Below are 23,062 nucleotides of genomic sequence, written 5' to 3'. Positions count from 1 at the left end.
CTATTTGGACAGCAGTCAGTTTCATGCAGACTGATTAGCTGCTGAAAAAGTTCAAATGTGCCTTAAAGCACTAAAAATTATCATGAACTTTGACATCAAAGACAGGAAATTAAATTTGGAGTTTTGTCTGATGTTGGAGAGCTGCAGCAAACAGCACAAGACAATAAATGCCATCATGATAACTATCCAGGATTAAAAACCCTTTCAAAGTAACGTCTGTGTAGTGTTTCTGTCTGAGACGTAAAACTCTTTTTCCTGTTTTTTAATCTTATCTTCCTGTTACAGATTGAAAAGAAAAAAAGATATTAAAAAAAAAGACCCAAATGCAGAAACAGGTGTGTAGATAAATGATTGATGAATTTATTGTGAAAAACCAGAGAATACGTTTTTTATTTTATGTTTAAATTAATGCTGCTTTGATTCAAATCCCCTTTAGTTCACATTCATCCTCTGTGTGAGTCTTTTAAAAATGCAGCTAAATGAAAAACAACTGACCACAGCTGCAAAAACATCCTTAAAAAGGAATATAGATCCAGTTGCTTGACCAACGCAAACTGCATTTAAATCTGAGTAGCAGGCAAAACAAGGCAGTTTTATTTATATTATATAGAGCAATTCATACACAAAAGCAATTCAGTGTGCTTATAAATAAATAACTGAAACATTCACTGGAAAATAAAATCAGAAAAATACAGAAATATTGAGAAAATAAATTTTTAAATGGCTCCCACAAAGGATTTCAGGTATTTTAGCAGCACCGAGTACGTGAAGGAGCTACAAATGCATCTTTGAAATTTGGAACAGTCCTGATGATACAGCTTTAAAGAAACAAAGCCTTGAAGGTTTCTTCCATGTTCCTGATGCCATGTTTACAAAAAAGGATATTTTCCCAGGTGTTTTCACTTTTCATACAGATAGAAACTCTGGTTTAGATTACTGGAAATGCTTATTTATTAAAACTCCAGCCACATGCTTATCTTTGAACAGAGGAGTTGTAGGTCCTGAAAGTCAACAGTATGCATCAACGTCATGTGAGTGATCTTTGTTTATACTACCCTAACCCCGTGACAGCACTCCATGACATATTCATGCAGGTTTGTGTGGATGAAAACTTTTCTGAAAACAATCTGGTGTGTACGGTATTATTATTAGAAATCAATTTGGAGAAGCATCCATTTAAATACCTGGCTACATGTATACATGGCCTCAGTAAAAGTCAATTAAAGTATCCTCCATCATCAGTGGAAAAGTAAAACTTCTAAACTGACCTGAACAATCACTCATACATAAGCAGATCTTTAAAAACAAACATGAATTCTATATTACAAGTGTGTTGTGTTCAAGTGCTTTTGTTGTCGTAGTGAAATGAAAATGACCCGCTACTTGGGTAAAACAGATTTGGTTGTGTTAATTCATTTGCTACAGCAGTTATTTATTTATTTTGTACATTTTATTTTACAATTGTGTAAGCTACAAATGTGCAAAATCATCAGCTAACAGCATCTGACCGTTAATAAAAGTGTTGTTTATTATTCACCATTAATCCCTCATTGCTCCTCCCCAGTGGAAAATAGGGAGGGCGGGGGCATTTATGTGCAGTTTTCAAATTCGTAACTAGTACAAGGGCCGTTCAATAAGTTCATGGCCTCACCCAGAACAGAACAACACAGACTGATAATTTATATTTTATTTTTCAACATTATCTCCATTTACAGCAATGCACTTGGTCCATCGATGTTCAAGCATCACTATCCCATCACGAAAGAATGTAACATCCTGTATTATAACAACCAGTATTTCTGGGTGAGGCCATGAACTTATTGAACAGCCCTCGTATTTACTATAATTCCCATAGTACATGAAGGCAGGATTAGTCACTCATCTCTGTTGCAGTTTCCCTCCTCTGACCCCGCCTCCACCCATACTCACCTGTTCTCAATTCAGGAATCGCACCTCATGTTCCCTTTGTTCTGTCAGTTTGTCTCATCACACCTGAAACCCTCTTTTGTTCTTATCTATTCCTCATGTTCTGTTTTTACCTCTGCCAGGAGGTATTGTGATCACTTTGCTTTGTGTGTTTGCATGCGTGTTTGTTTGTTTGTTTGCGTGTTTGTTTGTTAGCAAGAAAACTCAAAAAGTTACGGACGGATTTTCCGGACATTTTAAGGAAATGTTGGTACTGGCACAAGGAAGACATGATTAAATTTTGGTGGTGATCAGGGGGGACAGATGTGTTTTGACAGAGGTCTACACTCTCCGACTGCTTTTCTTGTTGCTTTTGTTTTTGGAATTTCTTCAGTTTGTTGACATTGTCTGTTCTTGTTAAATAAACCATTTCTGTATCTGGGTCCTACAGTCAATTCCTGATGGAGTTTGCATGTTCTTTCTGTGTCTGTGTGGGTTTTTTCCCAATACTCCATCATCCTCACACTGTCTAAACACATGCATATTAAGATTTACCCATAAAGAACACACAAAGCCACTGGTGACCAAAAGCATCAACTAATTTCTAATGTTTAATACCTGTTGATTCACTAATCCTAATAATACATATAAATAATTGGTGTAAAATATAGTTTGTCATCTTTTCATGGTCATCAGATATGACCCATTTGGACGTTCAGAGGTTCTGTAGTGAACGTGGAAACACCATCATCTTCTGCAACATTGATTCACCAGAAAACCCAAGGAGTTTGACACATGACAGTAGTTTTTGAGGCTTGTTTTTATGTTCAGTTAATGATATATTTTGCTGAAAAAGTCACTTTTTCTTCAGTTTCTCTGGTTATATATAATAACCCTCGAATGTACTCTGAGCAGAGGCGAATTCTCAAAGACTGCAAGGGAAGCTCGGCTTCCCCTAAAATTATGAAAATTAAATGATTAAATATGTACGGTTGTGTTGACATTTCATTGACTACAAATGTGTTAGAAAACATTCATCTCACAGACGAGTTCGTTCAGAATCAGCTTTATCACAAATCAATGGACTCGATGTTGTTCACTTCTCATACATTCTCATTGCGCTGTTTTCTCATACGATCTCTGCTCAGTGCATTTGCCTGTCGATGCTCAGCGTCCATGCACTGCAATGGGACTGAGTGGAACAGTTTTTTCATTGACTCAAAACTGGACGATAATTGGATAAATGCCACGATGTTGTCCCGCCCCCGGACGCTCGGCGTCTCTGGGGTTGAATGGAGCTGTGGGCGGAGCTCAGCCAGGCTGGATGCTGGGCTTCCACGTGCTGATTAGAGGATCAGTCGAAAGGCTGAATCCCATTTGACTGACAGCTAATTTTAGATCTACTCCTTCACTTGACAGAGTCAGTTTAATGCTGTCGCACATTCTGCTGTGAAATCGAGAGAGAAACCACTACGAAATTACTTGTTCATTTCTTGCACTGTAAATAAAACACACTCATTGTACTTCCTTGTTTCAATTTAACATAATTTCAACGTTTTCTTGTTTACTTGGTATGATAAAGACACTGATCATTTTCTTAAAAAGGAACGGAGGGCCGAATTTATGTTTAAATAACTTGACTTTTTTTTTCATGTAAGCCAACAATGAGCTTCCCCTCTCTGAAAGACGAGCAGCCACCACTGACTCTGAGTTTTTGTGAACATCTACATGATCAGTTAATTAAATAAGGGGAAAATCCTTTATTTTACACTGAACACATAGGATAATATCATTAGAATTGGTGATAAATCACTAATGAAAGGTTAAAAAGAGAGAAAATCCACTCAGGAGCTGCCATAAAAGTTGCACTGGGTCTTTATGGGTTAATTGGGCATGAACTCTGAACTGCCCCTCGGTGTGAATGTGACAGTGAATGGTCATTGGTCTGTATGCATCAGTCCTTTGATTACATATACATTAAGTCTCAGTCAAACTTTTGCGGTCATAAAATGAGAATACCCAACATGCTTTGCAGACCGAGAGACCAGACAGAGTTCATTTAATTAACAAGCACTATTTATCAAATAAAACTGAATAATAAAATATACTAATATTGAAATGTCCATAATTTATCATGATTTTAGATAATCTATTTTGAAATAAGATGACTTTCTAACTCTCAGAGGTCTGAGGGCATTTTCTTGATTTTTACAGAATTTCTTGAATTCACCTTTTTTTTTTAAACACACTCACAGACAACACAATACCCACGTGTTTTGTCTCAAAATGTTAAGAACAACCTCAGCTTTATGTAAACTGTGACCTATTTTTGTCCTAGCACACTGTAGAAAGCCCAGACGCTGAAAATGTGAAGTCAGATTCCTGAAAATGTTCAAATCACCTGTGAAAACACACCTTCACACATGTAGATGAAGTGTTTTGGTGTTTGAAATTGGTTTACCAAAGTCTAAGCTTCAAAAAAAATAGTGGAATACATGAATAAAATAATAGGTAAGTGTTGAAAACAAGTCTAAGATTATATTTTGCAATGCTGTGTTTTAAGTATACATGCTATCTGTCATTTTATTTTCACCTAATGTCTCAAATGCCAGATAAATGAGTGCAAATGAGGAAGGATTTTTGAAAAGTTTCTGTGGTCTGATCACACCGATGAGTAAGTACTCCATAAGTACACCAGTGTAGACTGGTAAGGGTTCACTGAAAAAAAAGACACAAAGGGTGACACTAGGTCGACATGACCGACAAAATTCCCTGATATTTAAATTTGATTGTTTATTAAATGTTTGGGCTGTTGTGGTATCTCCATGTCCATCTATTTTATGATCAGACTGCTGAGGAAATCCAACCATTCAGTTGTGTGTTGGAATAAAATGCGAAGTTAATCACAGGTGTGTTAGCTTTAGCTGGTCTGTTTATGGCAAACCTTGTCTGGGCAAATAATCCTGAACTGACATTTCTGAAGTTTGCGACCTGAATACTTAAAACCTTGAGCAGAAGCACGGAAAGGTGAGAATCAACTACCTGCAGTTTAATGAATTTCAGTCTTTCTTTATTGATTCATTATCTTTATTGTCGTCTCTTTTCTAACTTTTTTTTTGCCTCTTCTTTGCTTTTCATTAACATTGTGCTTCTTTTTGGTGAGTTCATGTCATGCTTTGATCATACTTGATGATAATCCTTTTTTCTGTCAGATGATATATTATATGATGCACGCTAGTTAAAATTGGGCATATGAATCTTGAATTATGCCCTGATGACCGTAGTTAAAGCACATTGACAATGTTGTCCTTGTAAACAATATAGGAGTGTCATTTCTATCCTGCCCCCCGAAGGGGAGGCAAGGGGTACTGTTTTTGGTCCTGGTTGTTTATTTGTTTGTTTCTTTGTTAACATTCTAGTAGCAAAACTATTGGTTGAATTCATACCAAATTTGGTTTATAGATTGTCAGTGACCCAGAATAGATCTTATTACATTTTGGGAACAGTAGGTCAAAGTTAATTTTAAAAAAAAATAATAATAATAATAATTTTTTTTTTTTTCCCCCATTGACTTACAATGAGCAAAACTTCACATGTCTGTAGCAGCAAAACAATTGGTTGAATTCATAACAAATTGACTTTAAAGGTTGCCAGTAACCCACAATGGATCTCACTAGATGTTGGGAACACTAGGTCAAAGTTAAAATTTTTTAATGAATTTTTAAACTCTTCCCATTTGCTTACAAAAGGGCGAAATATGTGCGAGGGGTGGGGTTTGTTTTACCTGGCACCACTTGTTCTTACTGTTTTTCATTAACCATTGACTATGTATTTTTATTTACCCTTCCTTATTCCCTTTTACATTATCTACATTTTTAAACACTCACTGCTACAGTTTCCTTTTAAAAGCCAGTATTGTTGGTCATTGTGCAACTGGACAAACAGTTACACACAGTCCTGGCTATGGATTACCAATGAGTTCTGTTTATACACTTGCATCTACACTTCACTTTCCTGGCAGCATGTGGATGGGGATGTTTCCGGGCTTCCCTCGATAACTGACAATGCTATGAAGTGTGGATAATTCCCTGAAGTAGAGTCCTGAGAAATGCAGATTTACAGAGAGTGGCCATAAAGGGCTCAAAATGTCTGCAAGAGAGCCCTCATGCACTTGACAGCCCTAAGCCATCGCAGACTTAACAGGAAGTCCCCTCAAAGTCCATGAGTCTGTGAATGTGGACACTGGATTGGACTAGAGAATGGAGCAGAGAGAGAGAGAGAGAGAGAGAGAGAGAGAGAGAGAGAGAGAGAGAGCGAGAGAGAGCAGGGAAAGGGATGTAGGAGGTGGAGAAAGACCATGACACTTTCTGAAATAATTTTGCTTTTCTAAGATATGTCCACTGGTGGAAACTTAGCATCTCAGAATCATGCCTTTTTTTTTTTTTTTTTTTTACAACATGAACAGTAGAAAAAAATTAATATGTTGAGTTTTTTCCAGATTCCGGTCATAAATAAATGCATGGAATGAATAGCAAAATCATCATTTCACATAATCCCTTATTTAACCACTTAGTCTTTGAATTTATATACAAGTATAATCAAAAGTAAAGAATTCGTGTTTTTGCTTTCAAGCTGATGCTAAATGAAGTGGAGATTGCTAATTTGACCAAAGCACCTAAAATAGATAGAAATTTGGGTATAATGCAAATTTGCAGCCACGGGCATAATGGTCAATAGTAATGAAAATGTAATAAAACTGATTTTCCCGTGTCAGAAGATGGTTTTATTGATGCCATAAAATTAATTTCAGTGTCCTGACTAGGTATGTATCGAACATGCCTGAACAGGCATTGGGGGAATACATACACAGCTACAGCTCATCTGATTCTGTAATGGAAATGGTTTGATGCAAATTTGCAACAGTTGACATTAAAGACATTTAATGCGCTGTTCCTGCTCCACATAAGCCTCTGTAGAGGCATATAAGTTGTGTATAACATCGGTATAGGCGACTTTCCACCTTTTTCTAGCTAATTTATTTATTATTTTACTACCCTTTTTTACACTGTCATTTTTTTGTGTGTGTTTTATACGTGAGCTTTTCTTCTGTGAGAAGCCAAACAGGCTGGCCACAAAAAAGAATATTTAATTGGACCTTCTTTAGACTGGATTACAGCATACAGTCACAGTGACATGTTTTTAGTTAGCTTATGTAATGTCTAAACATTTATTTTCATCATTCTTTGAGCATAATGTTGCTGAATCTAGACCTGGCCAATTGAACACTGCTCCCACAGGCATGTACTGTAGGCACTAGGCATGATGGGTAATCACTTCATCTACCTCTCTTCTCACTCTGGTGGACCATTACTCTGTAACAGGGTCAATCTGGACTCATCAGACCACATGACCTTTATGCTCACTGTTGGTTGTTTAAGAAATGAGAATCTACTCACTGCATCAGTTGGACTTAAATAACATGTTACATATTAATCACTGCAGTAATTATCCAATGGTAGGATCTCACCTTTTTGCTTAGTTATATCCAGATGGTGACTTTTTTGTTGTTGCCATTTTGACAAGGTTTGTATTTTGTATTTCAGTGGGACCTTCCTGGATAAATAAAGGCTGATACAAATAAATAAATCATCACCAACCTTAAACAAGTGGTGCCAGGCACAACAAATCCCGCCCCTCACACATATTGTGGCTTATTTTGGCACCAATCCAACTGATGTCTTCATGTCTATGCGTGTGGTGATGTCAGCATATCGATTGCCTCTATATATGTGCCAAGTCTGAAGTAAATTGAAACAAAAATTTTGCCCATTATAAGTAAATGGGAGGAAAAAAAGATTGAAAAAAATTCATAAAAAAGATCAGCTTGGACCTACTTTCCCCAAAATGTAATGGCATCTATTCTGGGTCACTGGGGATCTATAAACCTAATTTGGTATGAATTCAACTGATAGATTTGCTGCTAGAGATATTTGAAATTTCACTCATTACAAGTAAATGGGAGAAAAAAAGAAGAAAAAATTCATTCATTAAAAATTCATTAAAAAATGTATCTTTGCTCCAACTATAGGGGGATCACACTCCTCAGCCTCCCGGGGAAAGTCTATTCCAGGGTACTGGAGAGGAAGATCCGACCGATAGTCGAACCTCGGATCCAGGAGGAACAATGCGGTTTTCGTCCTGGTCGTGGAACGCTGGACCAGCTCTATACTCTCCATCGGGTGCTCGAGGGTTCATGGGAGTTCGCCCAACCAGTCCACATGTGTTTTGTGGATCTGGAGAAGGCGTTCGACCGTGTCCCTCGTGGTATCTTGTGGGGGGTGCTTCGGGAGTATGGGGTCCGGGGCCCTTTGCTAAGGGCAGTCCGGTCCTTGTATGACCGAAGCAGGAGCCTGGTTCGCATTGCCGGCAGTAAGTCAGACCTGTTCCAGGTGCATGTTGGACTCCGGCAGGGCTGCCCTTTGTCACCGGTTCTGTTCATAATTTTTATGGACAGAATTTCTAGGCGCAGCCAAGGGCCGGAGGGGGTCCGGTTTGGGGACCACAGGATTTCATCTCTGCTTTTTGCAGATGATGTTGTCCTGTTGGCCTCATCGAACCTGGACCTTCAGCGTGCACTGGGGCGGTTTGCAGCCGAGTGTGAAGCGAGCGGGATGAGGATCAGCACCTCCAAATCCGAGGCCATGGTTCTCGACCGGAAAAAGGTGGTTTGCCCTCTCCGGGTCGGTGGGGAGTCTTTGCCCCAAGTGGAGGAGTTTAAGTATCTCGGGGTCTTGTTCACGAGTGAGGGAAGGATGGAGCGTGAGATTGACAGACGGATTGGTGCAGCGTCTGCAGTGATGCAGTCGCTGTACCGGTCGGTTGTGGTAAAGAAGGAGCTGAGCCGAGAGGCAAAGCTCTCGATTTACCGGTCAATCTACGTTCCTACCCTCACCTATGGTCATGAGCTTTGGGTCATGACCGAAAGGACAAGATCCCGGATACAAGCGGTCGAAATGAGTTTCCTCCGTCGGGTGGCTGGGCGCACCCTTAGGGATAGGGTGAGGAGCTCAGTCACCAGGGAGGAGCTCGGAGTAGAGCCGCTGCTCCTCCGCGTCGAGAGGGGCCAGCTGAGGTGGCTCGGGCATCTGTTTCGGATGCCTCCTGGACGCCTCCCTGGGGAGGTGTTCCGGGCATGTCCCACCGGGAGGAGACCTCGGGGAACACCCAGGACACGTTGGAGAGACTATGTCTCTCGGCTGGCCTGGGAACGCCTCGGGATCCCCCCGGAAGAGCTGGAGGAGGTGTCTGGGGAGAGGGAAGTCTGGGCATCCCTGCTTAGACTGTTACCCCCGCGACCCGGCCCCGGATAAGCGGAAGAGAATGGATGGATGGATGGATGGATGTATCTTTGACCTACTTTTCCCCAAATCTAATCAGATCTATTTTGGGTCACTGGCAATCTATAAACCCAATATGGTATGAATTCAACCAATAGTTTTGCTGCTAGAGTGTTAAATATCAAACAAACTGAACCAAAAACAATACCCTTTGCCTCCCCTTTGGGGGGACGAGTAATTAGACCGTGCTAGAGGTTGTAGATCAGGGGTAGGCAATCCTGGTCCTCAAGGGCCGGTATCCTGCATGTTTTAGATGTATCCCTCTTCCAGCACACCTGAAGGTCATTATCAGGCTTCTGCAGAGCTAGATGAAAGGCTTATCATGCGAACCAGGTGTGTTGGAAGACGGAAACATCTAAACCATGCAGGACACTGGCCCTCGAGGACCAGGATTGCCCACCCCTGTTGTAGATACTTGTGGCTGTAGTAGATTAAAATGTAGTTCCAGACTTGCCACATGCAGCTTTTTCAACAAAAAAAAAAAAACTCTAAAGTGAGTCTGTACTGTGATTTGATCTCATTTGGAGACATCTGATACTCTGACCTACTAAATGAATAAAATATGTGTTTTGGGGAGTGCTTTTTTTTAGCGATCTTGGTTAGTATCTCAAGACACAATGTTTAAAATGAGAAACTGCAGAGTCACTGCCTTTTAACATAATAATTTTATAGTTTCACAGAGTTCAGATGCTCGCCGAGGACACGCTTGTTGGTTTCAGTCTTTATTTATTACATGCTCCTTGTGAATCAGGAGCTGTGGAGTCTTAATGGTGGCTTGAACACAACTTGGCTGATTTGTCTTCATGCACTGGTGCATGAAAAGAATCAGTATGGTGTATAATTTATAGACCTGTCAGTGAGTCTGTGGGCTCTTGTCAGAAAACAGAACCACTGCTCGAAAAATGAATTAAGAAAAAATGGCTATGATTCAATGACTTATTGATCGTGCATCCCTGTTTAGATTCAATGAGTGAGTGTCTTTCACTATTTGTGGCAGAAAACATCAACGATCTCCAATCAGCAAGTCATGAATATCATTTTTGACTTTAAAGTGATATGATTTGACCACAGACACTCCAGATTAGATCATCTCACAAGAATAAAAAGTGACAAGGGTTTTCTGATAATGGTACATGTCATGACTCATTTTAAGAGAAATGTTTTTTGTCGAGCATTTTGGATTACTTTTTATCAGACCACACGCTGTCACATCATTGGTTTTTCCTCTGCTTGTAGTTTGTTCACTAGTTGAAGTTGCTGAATGCACTGAGAATACATCTGCATGAAAAAACAAACAAACAAACTGTATTACAGTATTTACCATATAAACGCACATTTCAGTTGGAGCCTTTTTTTCTCTGCTTCTTCTTAATATGCTTCACTTTATTACATGAAATCATAAATATGACAACTATAATAAATGCTATTTTTATATTTCATGCCTTTTTAATTTCAATTCTGGATTTTCAGAACCTGATAAGAATAAAACGAAGCATTGCCTTGCAATATGAAGTACTGTATGAGGGAAAAGGACAACAGGCTTATTTTACCATATAACCAGTGTCTGCAGCCTGTTTTTCTCTGCATGTTTTTTTTTTTTTTTTTTTTTACAAAGAGGGCAGCATAACTAAAAGCCTTCATTTTTTCATATGGGACTGAGTGTTTTCTTCTCTCCACACTGTGCTTTTGTCTGTAGGATCGACACCTATATGTCTAAGTCCTATTTTTTCAGGTCATATCCAATGATGAGAAAAGAAGCAGCAGTGTTAAGAAAGAAAAATTACACAGATCTCACAAAAAATATGATGTACATAGTTATTCTGTGAGGCTCACAATCATTGTTTTTCCACTGATAGTAGGCACCAGGAAATATCTCCTAATGAGGACAAGAGGAGTCCATATCAACCACATATAGAATACAGATACAAATGCACATTTTTTTTTGATTCCCTAAGCAGAACTCATTTACCCATGAGCTCAAGAAAAACAGAAATACAATGAAACAAGCTATCACCGGCCTGTCAGTCATCAGAACAGGATGATCTGGGTTGTCCAAGACGTTGTCCAACTTAATCAGTGTGGATCTTCCCATCTCAGTCCCCAATGAGTCCAGTTTCTCTCCAAACACCAAACCAGTTTTCTTCACTAGTTTGTCCAGCTGTTTTAGTGTCCTTTAGTTTCCCCAGCAGACCAGAATACAGAACAGCAACAGCATCTGTACTAGTATGTTCAATTTACTTATGTGTAAATACACAGTCGGATTTATGTTTCCCTGCTCAGGCTGTGAATTCATGCCACTTCCCAAGAACCTTCATCTGTGTTAATGATACATATCCTCAGTAACCAACCAATCACCCAGTGATTGCTGGCTAGTGAGTTCTGTGACCCTCTATCATTATCCATTTTGTATTATAGGATGTTTCAGGGTATAAATGGTGGGTAAATGTCCAGTCCTTGTAAACTGGAATATTTACCCTGAAATAATATGCAAATGTTACACTATTGGTTTTGCACTACTTCTGTCATACTAAGAAGTATATCACAGTGTTGTATCTTAGGTAGTATGAGGTACTGGGGATTTCTGACACCATCTAGTAGGGTTGCACGATTAATCGATTTTAAATCGAAATTGGATTTTTTAATTAGGACGATTTTTAAAAAAGGGAAATCATCAAATTGATTTTATCTCTCTCGTGCCTCCCGCCTGTGCGCCTCCAGGCCACGCGCCCACAGGCCACGTGCCCGTGGGCTACCATAGGCTCTTCTTCCTATCTGTGACAGTGGTCTTTCACAGAAGTCTGTGTTATGACCAGACTTCAAATCTGTTCATGAGCCCGCAGTAGTGATACCAATAAAAGCCGTGGTTTCAAGCACAGATCACGCAATTGAAATATAGCTGTATGGGGATCACTCATCTTACGTCATCCCGGATCGGATCCATACCATACAGTCTTCTTCCAATCCAGGTCCGGGTCGTGGGGTCAGCACCCTCAGCAGAGGAGCCCAGACAGCACTCTGCCCAGACACATCCACCAGCTCCGGGGATAGAATCCCCCCCAGCGTGTCCTGGGTCGGTCTCTTGAACACACGGATCCCCCAATTTAAATAGAACTGCATGGGGATCACTCATATTACGTGGTCCACGCACGCACGACTGATGCCTGTCTTACATTGGTATCACTTCTGTGGGCCCAGATACCCCAAAAAGGAAAAAATAAAAATTATAATTAATTTATTTCTCTTACCTGCTAAATTTTTCATTCACAAATCAGTAACACAAAACCAAATATTATTTATTTTTTAAAAGATGTTGAACTTTATTCAAAGCTGTAAGATAAATCTGGAAACAAAAACACCATAAAAACCATTAGTATTTGCTCTGATTTGGACATTGTATTGTAGTGTATTCCCCCTGGCAAACATGTTATTTTCTTGTTGTATACATTGTTTGTATACTCTCCTTTATTCAACAAAGATTTTATGAAAAAACTTTAAAAATAAAACTCCTGTGGGCTCATCACATGATACCATCCCAGATTTGAGGTAGGGAGCAATGGCTTGCATTGTGGGCTGCTCACAAAAATGACATGCTGACTTCTGTTGTATTTTGTAGTTTTACCCAAAAGTCTAAATCAAAATTGAGTTTTTAGTGGAAAAAAATTGGGATTTTATTTTTTGCCAAAATCATGCAGCCCAACCATCTAGGTTAGTGTTTCTCAACAGAGGGTGTACCGCCCTCCAGGGGGCACTGGGACACCCCCGGGGAGTGTTTGGAATGAGAAAGCTGAGAAGGAGGCCCTGAGACAGGGGCATTAGTCTGTATAAGTATCAAGCTGCATGTTATGGTGAATTTATTTGACAAATCACCCCCCCACCCCACCCCTGATCCTCTGCAATAAGGCACATCAATAGGCAGTGCAGTGCAGTACCTATTACCTATGGAATGTATATAAGCTCAATCAGACCCACTCCCCCTGCTCAACAACATGTTATGGAACTGCCCCCCCGAATCAAAATTTTTTAGTGGGGGGGGCAGGAGGGTCTTGATAACATGAAGGGGCATTTGAGAAACACTGATCTAGGCCTAAGTTTGGGGCAGGGGTACCGGGAGTCAGGAAGCTAATTCTGTTAGAGGTACAGTTCAAGTTAGGTTTACAAGATCTAGCAATATCCATCAAATTAGATCATAACCTGGGTGTCGACACAGATGGCAGATGTATTTCTATCTGCTGCAAAACTCATGTAAACTAGTAAAATATATTTCCTTGGGGGTCATGTTTGTGTTCTGTAAAACAGCACAGTGTTGTGTAATTTAAGGCCTCATACAGAACTGAATGACAGTAACATAGTAGCAAAGCTGCTAGTAACAGGAATTTTTCCCCCTTGACACAACTCTACCTTGTTTTACAGCCAGCAGTGACAAGGTGACTTTGCAGGGTTGAAACCATATCAGACGCCTCACTGTGGATAACAGTTTAAAGGCGCAACCTTCCTTGATCTTGTCACCCCGGCTGTAATTTGTAGCATGTGGCGCTCCCACTCCTCCATCATTGTGTGTGAAATGAAGTGAAAATCTAAATGAATTCTTGGGAGAATCACTGCCGCTCACAGTAAATTTCTCTTCATCTCGTCGTGGTCACAGTTGGATTTTCCATTACATGCACTTTATCAATGCACATGTGTTGAGATTCAGAGCACGAGGCTGCCAACCTGCTGCCCCTCAAACACCAGCCTTTTCTCTTATCTGCCGCCGACTCAAGAGTGCAGCTCTCCACATCTGATTGCAACTGCAAAAGCGTTCCTCGTGTTGTGTTTACTGCGTCTGCAGTCAGCATTATTACTCTCATAAGGTGTTGATCTGTAAAGCATGAAATCATTATCACTGCGTTGTAAGGGTCAACCTCTGTAATGACGAATTGTATGCACAGCAGTTTAACTTATCACTATGTATTTGTTTGGGTTCCACTCCGCTAGCAATCTTCTTACTAGCATTCATGGAATTAACACCCCGATTGTGCCATATTCATCAAGCGTTAAATTGCCTCACACGAAAAGTGAAATTGTCTGTGTAATGCAATCAATTAAGAGATGCAGTTTGGAAAGTGGAATGAAAATGAGTGTTCACACAGGCTCTGCTCTGCTGAGTTTTTTCCTCCTGCTTCTTCCTTGCTGTCCTTTTCCCCCTCTGAAAACAGAATATACTTGTACTCCATGTGAATAGACTTTGGACAAGCGAGAGCATTTATTTGATCTGAGAAGGACATTAGTGTGAGGTATTTCTGCTCGCTGAATGGATTCCCAGACCCTGTTTGCTGGCTCAGGCTTCTGAAAATCTACCCCGTTGCTGACTGCTGGACTGGCGCCAGAGCAGATTCATCCTACACTATTCACCAGACCACTTTTAGCCCACAGAAACTGGCAGTTATATAGTGCTATATGCAAAGCAGGGTCATGGACTCTAGAGTTTAGACTGGATTTAAGATGGGGTAGAACTGCATGACTCATCTGTAGTCATACAGACAGAAGCTCTGATGTTATCATACATGGTGAAGCGCCTTCCCATCATCCCTCAGGAACTATCTACAAGTTTATCTGATACAGTAGCGTCAACTAGTGAAATCACCTCAGGACTACATAAATTGGACACTAGGTTATTCCATGCTCATAATCCGCTCATTATCATATCACACCACAAGAAGGAAAGCTGCGTTTGCATACCGTTCCAGAAAGAGAAACAGGTCTCAATAGGTAGAATTTGCATAAAACTGAGCACCAAATACATGACAAATGCCAAAAGAGTGAATACACCTCTTGTTTAGATACAGTTTAGGCTGTAATATGTCCACACAGACATTTCAGAAGTTTCAGAATTAAACTCCACCATCAGGGTGGTGGAGTTTTTGGGTGTTTTTGGCTGTGGATAGAGTTATAGACGTATCTCTGGTCCATTGCTCCACTCATTGCCAGATTATCTGTGGTGCATTTCTTTGGTTACATGGTTACAAAATGTTGCTTTCACTTAAATTACGTTCATCTGGTTTCTCTTGTGTGTTGACTTCCAGACTCCTGCCCCTGCTCAGCCCCGCTCCTGTCCTCTTTTCAACCTCTGGAACCCACTTTCAGACATAAGAGGGTCTGTGCCTGCTGGGAATGTGAACAGAAGCAACAAGACAAAGCCCAGTATCTGTGAGCGGAGACAAAAGGGGCTGAAATGCCTATAATTTAGTTTCCCCGTTGAATGAACACCTGGTAGATGGCATTGCCAAACTAAAACAGGGCCAGTAGCATTTCCAAACGTCTCTACACTGCAAATTATTTGGTTCTTACCAAGGTTATAATAGTTTTGGATTTTTAATTATAGTTTAGTTTTAATTAGTTTTGACTTTTTTTTCTCTTATTCAGTTAGTTTTAATTAGTTTTTAGAGCAGGTTTGTTAGTTTTTATTAGTTATCGTTTTTTTCTGAATGCTTAGTTTTAGTTTAGTTTAGTTTAGTTTTAGTATTAGTTTTAGTTATTTCATATATTTTATCTTCCTCATCATCCTATTCAAAGAAATTAGTGAGGCATGGATATGGGTTACCCTGGACACTTTATTTGGGGGTCGGGTTAGGGCGGCTCATGGACTGAGCAGAGACACAATGTACTGTACAATGTATAAATTCCCTATAGCAGGTTGAGGTGGGGTGCAATCCATACACAACGTCACTTTCGTGAAACAATGCGAAGATGTGCAAAGCATGACAGGAGATGCACAATGCAGCCAGCAGTTAAAGCAGATAGAAACATATATAAACCAGCTAACCAGCAGTTAAAGCAGATAGAAACATATATAAACCAGCTAACCAGCAGTTAAAGCAGATAGGAACATATTATAAACCAGCTAACCAGCAGTTAAAGCAGACAGAAACATATATAAACCAGCTAACCAGCAGTTAAAGCAGATAGGAACATATTATAAACCAGCTAACCAGCAGTTAAAGCAGACAGAAACATATATAAACCAGCTAACCAGCAGTTAAAGCAGATAGGAACATATTATAAACCAGCTAACCAGCAGTTAAAGCAGATAGAAACATATATAAACCAGCTAACCAGCAGTTAAAGCAGATAGGAACATATTATAAACCAGCAGTTAAAGCAGATAGGAACCTATTATAAACCAGCTAACCAGCAGTTAAAGCAGACAGAAACATATACAAACCACTTATAAACATATATAACCCAGTTCCTCATCAGTAAACCACACCTTAGCAGATATCTCATCTCTTAATCATCTCCAGTTCCATTATTAGCCAACTTTGCTTCAGTTCAGTTCAGCTAGCTGTTGCTAGTAACATCAAACGTTTTTTAACATTCTAACAGGTTCCATACCTCTGTAATTGGATTAGTTTTCATCCTCCTCTTTTCTCCTCTTCTAAACTGTGCAGTTCAGGGCTTGGAAGGCCTTTTCATGGTGATAAACTCTCCAGTTTTAACCTGGATGCTAGTCCTGTTTGACTCTGTACTTTAGCTCAGCTCTGTCTGTCACTCACGCGCACACACACACGGTACGCCAAAAAAAAAAAAAAGAAAAAAAAAAAAAAAAGACCCCGACCCATGTGTATCACTACAGTAAACCCCAGACAGGACTGTGCTGCTTTGTCCCAGCTTTAGTCTGTATGTTCCAGGTAGAGTGGGGACCAGAAGACGACTGGAAACCACCAGTGACCAGACATGACAGACTGTGTAGTGTCGTATGGTGTCACCAGCTCAAACTGCTGAAGTAAAATAAATTAATTTCATATCAATCCGACATTGACAGAAACGAAAACGAAGGGAATTGTATGCATAATTTTTATACGTTTTAGTTAGTTTTGTAAGCTCACAATACAGTTTCAGTTAGTTATCGTTTTTTTCTTTTAATTAGAGTTTTTATTTATTTCAGTTAACGAAAATGTTTTTTCAATTTTAGTTTTCGTCATTTCGTTCGTTTTCGTTAACGATAATAACCTTGGTTCTTACCAAAATAAAAACAATTAGATTATCTAACATTTCTAAATCTATCTTGCTTTAAGACTTCATTTCTTATTTTAACTGTGCGTAAATTTGTAAACATGCTTATTTCTACATTTATCTGTCTTAATTCAAGAAATTATTTTGCTGCATGGACAGATATTTCACTTATTTTGAGTAGGTTTTTCAGATTTAGTGTTTTTATCTTGTTTTTAAACATGCTTTTTTGCAGTGTAGCGTACTGTGTGCAAATGTGGTGTAAGTATCTCTGCTCAGTTCAACTCGATTGTTGATGTGAGTCAGTTTGTCAGATGGCTACAGGCTAGTTTTAGAATGTAGCACTATGTAGCTAGCTATTAATCAGACAGCAATCATTTTTCTCATATGAAGATTCCATCCATCCATCTTCTTACCTGCTTTATCCTAGAGAGGGCCACAGGTAGGGGTAGGAATTGATGAGAATTTAACGATTCCAATTCCATTATCAATTTCGCTTATTGATCCAATTCCTAAACGATTCTCTTATTGATTCTCATTAGGGGAGGGGATAAAACAGTACAAACAGGTTTGTTTGCATTAACTGATGGTTATATTTCCATCTCTGCACAGAAAATATAACATATACAGTATGCACAAATAATAATGACAGATGCTGCCCAGTCTGGTTTGGGAGGTGGGGGGGGGTCAGGGTCACACCATAAAACAGTACAAAGTGGAAACTGAAAGTGAAACTTAGTAATAACTAGAAGCACTCGGAGAGCGCAGACCTCCGCCAAGGCAGATCAGTGGGCTCCCGTGGCCCCCCCACCCCCGATCACCACCAAAATTTAATCATTTGTTCCTTGTGCCAGGATCAACATTTCCTGAACTTTTCATCCAAATCCGTCCATAACTTTTTGAGTTATCTTGCTAACAAACAGACAGACAGACAGACAGACAAACCACCGCTGACAAAAACATAACCTCCTTGGCGGAGGTGGTAATAATAATAATAATAATAATAATAATAATAAATTTTATTTGGTGGTGCCTTTCAAGTCACCAAAGGTCACCTTACAGACAATAAAACGCACAAGATAACAACATCAAACATAATTAAAACAAAACATCATCCTAAAAGCAAGTGTGGTGTCCAGTGTCCAGTCAGAGTGAATATGCCAGTTTGAACAGATGGGTTTTGAGTCTGGTTTAAATGTAGTGATAGAGTCTGACTGTCTTATGTGTGGGGGGAGGGAGTTCCAAAGTTTGGGTGCTGAGCAGCTGAAGGCTCGGGCACCCATGGTGCTGAGGTGTGGTCTGGGGATGGTAAGTAGTCCAGTGGCGGTTGAACGGAGGGTGCGAGAGGGGCTGTACTCTTGGAGGAGGTTGCAGAGGTAAGTGGGGGCTAGATGATGGAGGGCCTTGTAAGTAAGGAGAAGGCTTTTGGAATGAATGCAGTATTGAACTAAAGACTCTTTACTAATTTCTCTGTCTCCTGCTGTTGTGCACCTCATTTTCCTTTTCCCTATCTTTAGAAAATTTATGTATATATTTTTGAAGGAAAGACTTGTGAATGTCGTGAAGAGTAGTGAAGGGTGGTACGGTGGTGCAGTGGTTAGCACTGTCGCCTCACAGGAAGAAGCTCCTGAGTTCAATACCAACACCAGGAATCTTTCTGTGTGGAGTTTGCATGTTCTCCCTGTGTTTGAGTGGGTTCTCTCTGGGTACTCTCCTATCATCCAAAGACATGTACTAGTAGGTTAATTAGTTAATCTAAATTGCTCATAGGTGAGAATGTGGGAGTGATTGGTTGTTCGTCTGTACAGTATATGTCCAGGTCATTATTGAAAATGCCATTCACTTCTCCACTAACTTACCTGGTTAAATAAAGGTTAAAAAAATGTTGGTGAGCACAGTGAATGTTAGGGTTAATTTTAGACTTTGTTGGATATTTAGTGTTAAAGTTTAAACAGAATATTTAAAAGTTGGTGGATTTTGCAGCCGGTCATTTATTCAGTTCATGGTAAAGCACCTTCCCATCCCTCAGGAGCCTTTCTACAGTTGCTGCTTCCAGTGAAATTACCTCAGGACTATATAAATTGGACACTGGATTATTCCACGCTCATAATTCTCTCATTATCATATTGCACCAGAAGAAGGAAAGCTATGTTTGCATACCATTCCAGAAAGAGAAATGGAACTCAATAGGTAGACTGAGCATAAAACTCTGCACTGAATAAATGACCAGCAAGACAAATGCCATGTTTACAGCTCAGAAGTGTGACTGTGTCGCCAAATAAATGCCTGCAGCAGCTCGTCTACAGCACTCAAGCTTCCACACACATTTCTCAACGCATATTTATGTTCCCAGATGCATATTTTTCCAGCTGCATAGAATATTATGCATTCCATTAGTGTGAATTAGTATTCTGTTCAGCGTGCTGATGCAAGTTTTGTGCAAATGTCAGACTGGCCTCTGCTGTTGTTTAATCCCCCTTAATCGCCGCGTAATGACCTAATTAGCTCAGTTTCAGTCCGATCAATGTTAAGCGCTTTAAGATGAGGGTCTTCTCCTCACCCTTGATGTTTTTGGTTTAATGAAGACGGAAAATGGTTTCACTGTGTTCTTCATATTCATGGTGGTGCTTAGAAATCATCTAGCCCCATACCTTTTAGGAGTATTTAAGATTTTGTGTGTTTTATTTTAGCTTGTGCTGAACAGGACTTGGGGGGGGGGGGGGGGGGGGGGGGGGCAATCTGTTGAAAATCCAACTGAAAAGCCAATTAGTTGATATTCTGTGACCATTTACATATATTAAGCCTTTTGATTGTAACATTTGACAACGCTACCTGCCATTTACACTGTCTTCACACATATGCTCCTTTTTCCAGACTATTCACTCTGTGTTTTACAAATACACACCTGAACACACCATGTTAAACAGTATGCTCTTGTTTTACAGGTGGCTGATTACTGTAAAACCGAAAAAAAAAAAAAAAAAAAAAAAAAAAACAAGCATTCCATCTCATCTGCATCAATGATTATTCATGTGCTGAGCAGCTAATGGGCTCAGATATTCCCAACACATCCTCAGCTGAAGAACAACCAATGGTAGATGCTTTGGTGATGATCTGATCTCCAAGTATTCCAGCTGTGCTATATTTCCTTTCTAAGCTTTGTTTTTGTGACAAAACTTCATTAGTTTGCTCACTTCTGACCTCTACAACTTGGTTTCCCAAAACAATGGTTAGGACCCAAGATGGACAGTGGAGCTGTTTTTTAATGGGTTACCAATTGACAGTGAAAAATTATATATCACTAAGATATGCATTGTTTTTAAAATGTATAAATAGTCACCTCACAAAGTCATGTGAAATGCAGAGGAGAGGTCTCAGCTAAGACAAGACAAAAATTATGAAAAGATAAAAATTACATAAAAGATGGAAGTAATGTAAAAGACAAAAACATTGTAAAAGACAGAAACAGTAAATGGTACGAACACAAAGATTAAAACAGTAATAGAAAATTGAGATATTGTATCTGAAAGTATTGCTTAGATGCTAAAAGTGAATGCTTAGACAAAGCATGGGTCTGCAACTTGTGGCTCCTCGGTCAATTTATGGTCATTGCTGCTGTACACCCATAAAAATGTGTCATGTCTGCACAGAATATACAGAATAAAAACACATTATTCTGTTTCTATAATATAAAAAAAAACAAAAAAAAAAAAAAACCATCAATATTAGGCTATATTAGAACTAAGATTAAAGTAGTTATTCTGTTTTAAAGCAAAAATAAATAGTATTTTTTCCCCACATTACATAATGAATAAGTTTTGTGGGGTGCCACAGGGCTCAGTCCATGAACCAATGTTATTTACATCATACATACACAATTTGACCTATTTCAGTTACATTTATTTATTTGTTTGTTTGGTGATGACACAAGTTGATATGCCCCTGGTACCATCCCTGAAAAATGTTACCGTCTACCTTTTCATTCATTCATTTATTTTCTGAAGTTCATCGCAGGGCTGACATATAAACAATCACTCTCACATTCACACCTATGGGCAATTTGGATTAACCAATTAACCTATCAGTGCCAGGACCTTCTTGCTGTGAGGCATGAGTGCTATCCACTGCACCACCATGTCGCTTTACTTTCTACCTCTGCCTGTAAATTAGACTGTCTTCCATTAAAAGTTAAACTGGAACTCATGTTACACATTACATACCCATTCATATTCATATAAATATCTGGGCAGATTACTTAACATCAGACATTCATTTGAAACTAAGGTGTTCACAATCTAGTTCAGCAATTACAAATCAAACTGGGAAATGAAAGATATATGTTTTGATAGATGTTGTTAGGACAGATTGTACGAGTACTGGACCCAGATGCAAGACCCTCAGACAGGAGTACAATTAAAAGGGATTTATTAGAAATAGTCAGAGTAACAGGTTCACACAGAGTGGTAATGAATATATCTTCAGCTGGACTGAGATGCGGTCTCGGCTTCGGATCTTAAGTGAACCACGTTACGGCCCAGGTCGGGAGCACACGAGGGGAACCCGACTAGGAGAGAGCAAAGGAGAATCAGAGGGCAGACCAGGTCATACACGGGCAGACAATCAGACAGGCAAACGTACATAGGGTCAGGCAGGCTCACGTACCAATAGTCCAGGCAGGGGTCAAAACCAGGAAAAGGCACCAAGGCGGAGGAACAGACAGGGGTCAGGTGTATTCTCAGGTGTGATGGACAAACCAGGTCGAAGACAGACGAGCAGGCAGACGAGGAACAGGCAGAGTCGGAGGTCGATGGGCAAAACAGGTCACAACAGGCAGGCAGGATCAAAAAACGCTGGTAAGTTATCACACCAAGGGTTGAAAACGAACTGGCAACGAACAGGGGAAAACACAGGGTTTAAATACACAAGAGGGCGGGAAGACAATTGGACACAGGTGGAGACAATCAGGGAGGAGGCAGGTAATCAGGGCAAAGGTGAAGACAAAGAGGAAGTAAAGACACCAGACAAGACACATGAGGGAAACTAACAAAATAAAACAGGAAACACACAAGACAGACAAAACGTCCAAGGACTGATATGACAGAACCCCCCCCTCAAGGGACGGCTCCAGACGGCCCAGGAACCTCAGGGTGGCGATGATGGAAATCCCTGATGAGCTCCGGGTCCAGGATGAAGGACCCAGGGACCCAGGACCGCTCTTCTGGTCCGTACCCCTCCCAATCCACCAGGTACTGGAACCCTCTTCCACTGCGGCGGGCCGCTAGGAGACGTCGTACTGAGTACACCGGGTCACCATCGATGAGCCGAGGCGGTGGTGGGGGCGGAGTGGGGGGTACCAGCCGGCTTTCCTTCGCAGGTTTGACTTGACTAACATGAAATATGGGATGGATCTTCATGGTTCGGGGCAGCCTTAAACGGACTGAAACAGGATTAATAACCTTAGATATGGGAAATGGGCCAACAAACCTGGGCGCCAGCTTGCAGTTCTCCACCCTTAATGGGAGATGACGTGTGGATAGCCATACTCGCTGGTCCTGCTGATAGGCTGGCGCCGGGGTCCTGCGGCGGTCCGCCATGGTCTTATAGTAACCGACCGACTTTAATAAAGCCTGTCTGGCCCGCATCCAGGTCCTCCTACAACGTCTGATGAGGGCCTGGGCAGAGGGAACGCTGACCTCTCTCTCCGAAGATGCAAACAGGGGCGGTTGATATCCATACACGATATGGAACGGAGACAAACCAGATGAGGCACA

The sequence above is a fragment of the Sphaeramia orbicularis genome, chromosome 12, assembly GCF_902148855.1.
Source record: "Sphaeramia orbicularis chromosome 12, fSphaOr1.1, whole genome shotgun sequence".
NCBI classification, from domain to species: Eukaryota; Metazoa; Chordata; class Actinopteri; order Kurtiformes; family Apogonidae; genus Sphaeramia; species Sphaeramia orbicularis.
This window is presented reverse-complemented; position numbering follows the sequence as displayed.